A 5,709-nucleotide genomic window follows, 5' to 3' on the forward strand; every position below is an offset into this window, starting at 1 on the left:
CTGTACTGGGCGGCGTTCCTAGTGTTCTCAGCAAATGTTTCTGGTTCAGTTTCGGATGGTACCTGGGGTTGACTTCGGGGTGGATAGTGGTAGCTAGAAAACCTTGGTCTAGTAGGCGAGGGCCAAGGACTTCGGCAGTACCGTGAAATGTGTCCCACACGTCCACATCGGAAACAAATTGGCTTATCGTCTGGTGTCCTCCACGAATTCGGATCACGATAATTCGGAGTAGGACAGTGGCGTTGGATAGGGTTGAAGCCGGCTGAAGGGTAAAGGTCAGGACGGTTGACAGAGCAGATGTTTTGAAGGCCCACGTTTGCCAGCTCTTGACGAACAACGGATTGTACCAGTGAAATGGTCGGTTGGGTATCACTGGGCTCCCCTCACATGAAATGTGCAGGCGATGCGGCTTCGATTTCGCGTCGAACGATTCGGGTGATAGTCTCCGACGTGGAAGGCTGAGTCGTCATACGAACGTCCTCACAGGTTGATGTCGCTGCCGTGTTTGGGAGGCGGGCGAAGTGGTGGGCAATACGTCGGCTTTTAGCTTCTTCGAAGCGTCGGCATTCAGTGAGAATCTCGGTGACTGTAGAAGAGTTTTTAAACACGAGTAGCTGAAACGCATCGTCCGCGATCCCTTTCAACACATGCGCGACCTTATCCGCTTCTGTCATGTTGGCGTCAACTTTCCGGCAAAGGGCCAGCACATCCTGAATGTACGTCAGGTACGACTCGGTAGACGTCTGCGCAAAATCAAGTTCTTTTTTGGCGGCACGCTGGCAGCCTGCAGGTTGGCCAAACAACTCCCGAAGTTGAGTCTTACATAAGCTCCGGCTCGTGATGGCCTCTTCGTTGTTATCAAACCAGGCCTTCGCAGTTCCCTTCAGATAAAATAAGACATTCGCCAGCATCAAGGTCGGGTCCCACCTGTAATGTGCGCTGACGCATTCATAGAGGTGAATCTACTGGTTGAAGTCCTCGCCATCAGCGCCAGAAAAGGTCCCAGGGTCACGGGGTGGAGCCAGGTAACGCAGTTTCACCGCCAGTAGACATGCCGAGCGTGGCGACTTGGCGGCCGCTGCGGAGCTCCGTCTTGCGTTATACCCCCAGCACTTCCACCAAGATGTTACGGGGAGGCAGACACAACAGTAAAACGTATTTACAATATATTTACAAGGCGATGAAGTGCTGAACCATATGGGCGAGAGCGCGCTAGATCAAAAACGTCTTCTTCATCGACGCTCCTCTTGAGGAATAGTCCCGTGACAATATAAACCTCATTATTAATCAACAACTTGTTGAACATGAGTCAGACACAATCACCTTCCTTTCATATGGTTTTGGAAAATAGCAGTAGGTTGTATCATTTATTTCGCACAGTTTCAGAAGAGTCACGGGATATTCTAAACGGTTTATCTTTTAGTTTCTAGCCATAGCAAAGTATCGCCTCAATTTCTTTGTCTTTAAAAACTTTGCAATAATCGGTCGCTTTTTATCGTTAGAGAAACGACCTAACCTGTGCGCTCTTGCTATTGAGGACACTTTCATGCCAATATGATTATCACAATATTTCTGAACCAGGCGCTAAGAAGTTTCCCATCTCTGATTCTGTTCAGAGTTAGAAAGCAAGTAAAATAATAAATTGCACCTGCTGGGAGCGGTTTTCTACGTCGTCGATTTTATCTTCAAATTTTTTTTTTTTTTTTAGGTGTTCCCTTCATGAGTTGTAGGGGAGTGCGCATTAGGCTCCCCTGACAAAAGCCGTGAAGTTCTCTTACACTCGAAATCATCGAGTTGATACTGCACTTGAGAAAACCGTTCTTTGCAGTTAAGTGGTACTTTATTAGAAACATTGGACTGAACGTTAGCTTCAAGGTCAGAAACACGGCAACGTTGTTGTTCTAGGTCACTTCTACGCCGATATGAAGTTGTAGCACCTTATTAACGGATTCTAAAACACCTCTACTCTTAGAATCCAGTCTCTGAGCACTGGTGAATGCAAAATCAAGTTTTTCTTCTTGTGGTTTAGTCAAGGGACCCGGGTTTACCTCGACGACACCCCCAAGCAGCAAAAGGCGCCATAGATGTAAGACACAATCACGACAACGCTTCATTGATTCCGGGAAAGCTGTATTATTCCTCATAGCTCATTGGCTTGGAAAGAAGCCCTATGAAGATCATCGCCTTAAGGCCTAAAGCTCGAAATTCATGAACCCTGAGAGGTTCATGGATTTCCTAACATAGTATAGCTTGGTCGAGAAATTTTCACTTCATATTAGTAAGCTCAATTTCACAAAAACTATAACATTCTTACTTGAACCAGATCTTCAAGGCGTGGGACCAGAGCTATCCCAATGTATATATGGGCACTGACGAAGGCCAAAAGAAAAAGCGTTAGCCCTGGGTTAAGCATTTCCTCTGAATAAACTGCACGTTTACGCTCTCCCTGAGGTACACTGATTGCGTTGTAGACGCTCCTATTAAATAGACTACAACCACTCGCACATAGCCTGTTCACATTCCATTCACTAATATATTCCTCGGGGAGATAAGATGAAAGCTGCTCTTTAATCCCATCCAAATGTCAAGAATGTTCGAAGAACGCACTTAGAAATTTTGCGACAAAGTCAATCTGTTGCTAAGCAGAGATGCCTGGACATCACTTGCTTCATCTCTATGCAAATATTAGTGCTGAGGCGTTATTGCTATACAGTTTCATTGCTTGAGTGCTCTTTTTCGCCTAGTCATGAAAAGTAGGGATGCAAGATTTTCGGAAATTTTGAGTGGGCGAAAAAGAAATGGGTTTTTGTTTTCATTATTCCGGAAATTCCGGAAATGTTGATGGAGTATGAAACTCCAGTGAAAATAGCTTATATTTATTACTACAGCAATACAAAATATTTAACCTTTAATTCACGCAATAATTACGCAGATGACGTGACGACAATGGAATTAACACCTTGTTCCTCGTCTATGCGAGATTGCTTTTACTTATTTATTTTTTTTTTCACAGTGGAGCTGTGTAAGCCGGCCGTAAGTCAGTGACGCCTCGGGAAAAAATGTGGGCTGATCCTGGCGGTAGTGCAGAAAGGGTTCAAGCGCAATGGCACATACCCCTGTGAACTAGCAAAGCCGAGTGTGGCTAAGTCTGGCTAAGCATGGTTGGGACTACTTAGGCTTAGGCAGTCATCGATAGCCAATCGATAGTCAGTCGATAGTCAATCAATAGCTAATCAATAATCAATCAATAATCAATAAATTCCGGGAAATGCTGGGGATAACTTCGTTGTGCTTAGCCTAGCTCAAGTACGTGGCCAATACCTTGTGATAGCCAATCAATAGCTGATCGATCAATAATCAATAAATTCCGGGAAATGCTGGGGATGACATGATAGTGCTTATCCTAGCACAAAAGCCAGGACTAGCTAATTGCCCATCAGCTCCGCTGTCTCTTTAGCATTGTTTACCCACCATGGCCCACCATTGTTTCAGTTGCATAAATCCACCATTGTTTGGTTAAACTCACCATTGTAAACCCACCATTGTTTAGTTAGCGTCTCTATTTTCATTCCATTTCCGTATTGCAGATGGAAAAAATTAGTGTTTAAATGCGTCGACCTCATGAGAAGTCTACCAATGTATGCAGATGCTTATGTCGGCTTTCACGTGACTGTGAATAAGCGACGTAATTGGACTGGTCAATTATATAAGTCTTATGGAGAACTTGAAAAAGAAATATTAATAGGGCCTGTCTCTCTCTAGATTCTAATGTCTGAAGGCCAGAGGCAACCAACAGGTTAGTAGGGGAATCCGTATGTTTATATTTGTTAAAGGGAAAAGGAAACATCCACCCAATCGTAGCAATTGCTACAAAGGGAACCCATACGGGTTCCTCGAAAGAAAATCCTCGCAGTTGAAGAAAAATTCGTCCTGGTCCGGGACTCGAACCCGGGACCACCGCCTTTGCGGGGCAGCCGCTCTACCATTTGAGCTAACCAGGCGGCTAGCAGATGGCAGGGCGAAGTCGAATTTGTCAACAACTCCAAGCAATGGCATATTTTTTGTGAATGAGCCGGGGGATGCCCCGGCTCATTATAGATCTATATATCTATATCTATGATCTATGATCTATAGATCTATGATCTATATTATAGATCATTACAGATCTATATATGAGCCACACAGGATTTCTTTATTTCTTTTTCTCTCTTTCTTTCCTTCCTTCTTCCTTTCTCTTTTTCTTTCTTTCTTTTGCTGGCTCATACCCGCTTATCCAATGCGGGTATGCGCCGCACGTAATTTTATTAAGGCGACAGCCTTATATGTCTCATCGTTCAGTCGACTTTCAACGTCTCTGAGCGAAAACCGTGTCAGTAGGAGACAATGTCTATATATTTTACAGGCCGAGTTAAATTTAAAGCTAAATTTGAATATTTGTCTGCCAGGAGTACAAATGAGCACATGTATTGTGCGGAAAGAGGTGCCGAAACGAAGTATTGATGTGAGATTTCTCCAATAATGTACAAAGAATAGCACTACTTCTAGGCAGCACAGTGATGAAACTCTGACCAGTAAACGTTATGTCCGTGTTAATACACATGTTAATACACAAATATTGTGTATTACGTGTGAACGTGTTAATACACAAATATTAATAAATATCGAAAGATCAAATATGCATGAAGTGGACCGCCGTACCTGAACATGTCCTGCAAAGGACCAGATTATAGGTAAGCGGGCTCTAGGTTATATTTGTGGTCAGATCCGTCGCTTAGTCGTCTTCATTTGAGAAAGAATGAAAGCTACACCCTTGATCCCGTCATATCCTGGAAATTCCGATTCATGCAGTAATTTCTCTGTAAAGCGTTCATTCCGTAAACGCGCCGTGTTAAACCTTCCACACACGGTAGAACAACAACAAAAAAAACTTCTTTGTACGTAGTGAAATACCATCGTGTGCGTCATGAGCACCTACTTCTGTAGAATGACTTTTCTCGATGGAATCTCTGTTGGCTACCCTTGGGGTAACAGTGCTCTAAGTCATCTACACCTCTAAATATCACGCCTGTTTCCAGCTTGAAGCATCTATACAGGCGCTTTATTATCTCCAAGAATTGTGTACTTTATTTTGTGGGGAAAACAGAAAAAAATGCCAGAGGGCAAGGTCTCGAAGCGATTTCCGCGGAATAATCTTGTAAAATTGGTAGATATTGTTACAACGCTGGAAACAAGATGGAAGAAGGAGAGCACGAGCTTGTGGCGGAAGACGATGATGTGAGGGACTTGCCTGCTCTGCTTGCCTTTTGTTCCTAAGCTCTAAATATATTTCACTGTTCCTTTCTTCCTTGTGTCACATTTTGGCGGAGGTGCGGGGTACAAGACGGACCTCCGAAGTAGACATAGCCTGGCCATGACCGCCATGCCGACTGACGAAGAGGCTGCAACAACGATGACCACGACAGCGAACACCATGCCAACCGTCATTTTTGCTCTGCCCCGCGGTCCTGGCACGTTTGCGGGTACCGATAACCCTGATGTCAAAAATTGGCTCCGGGTGTACAAGCGTGTCAGCGAAAACAACAAGTGGGATCAGACCCTTATCTTAGCCAATGTGATCTTCTGCTTTAAAGGCACGGCACGGCATCCTGACAAACGATGAGGAGCTAACGAGTTGGGATTAGTGCAAGAAAAAGCTCTGCGACCTTTTTG

At 44.4% G+C, this 5,709-nt stretch overlaps 1 non-coding gene across 1 annotated transcript; it reads right to left on the bottom strand.

Moving 5' to 3' along the window:
• Positions 1–3,926: 3,926 nt before the first annotated feature.
• Positions 3,927–4,001, bottom strand: Trnac-gca (transfer RNA cysteine (anticodon GCA)). The gene has a single exon. It is a non-coding gene; the product is annotated as a tRNA-Cys (tRNA).
• Positions 4,002–5,709: the final 1,708 nt, after the last annotated feature.

Source organism: Dermacentor silvarum, chromosome 9 (assembly GCF_013339745.2).
Source record: "Dermacentor silvarum isolate Dsil-2018 chromosome 9, BIME_Dsil_1.4, whole genome shotgun sequence".
NCBI classification, from domain to species: Eukaryota; Metazoa; Arthropoda; class Arachnida; order Ixodida; family Ixodidae; genus Dermacentor; species Dermacentor silvarum.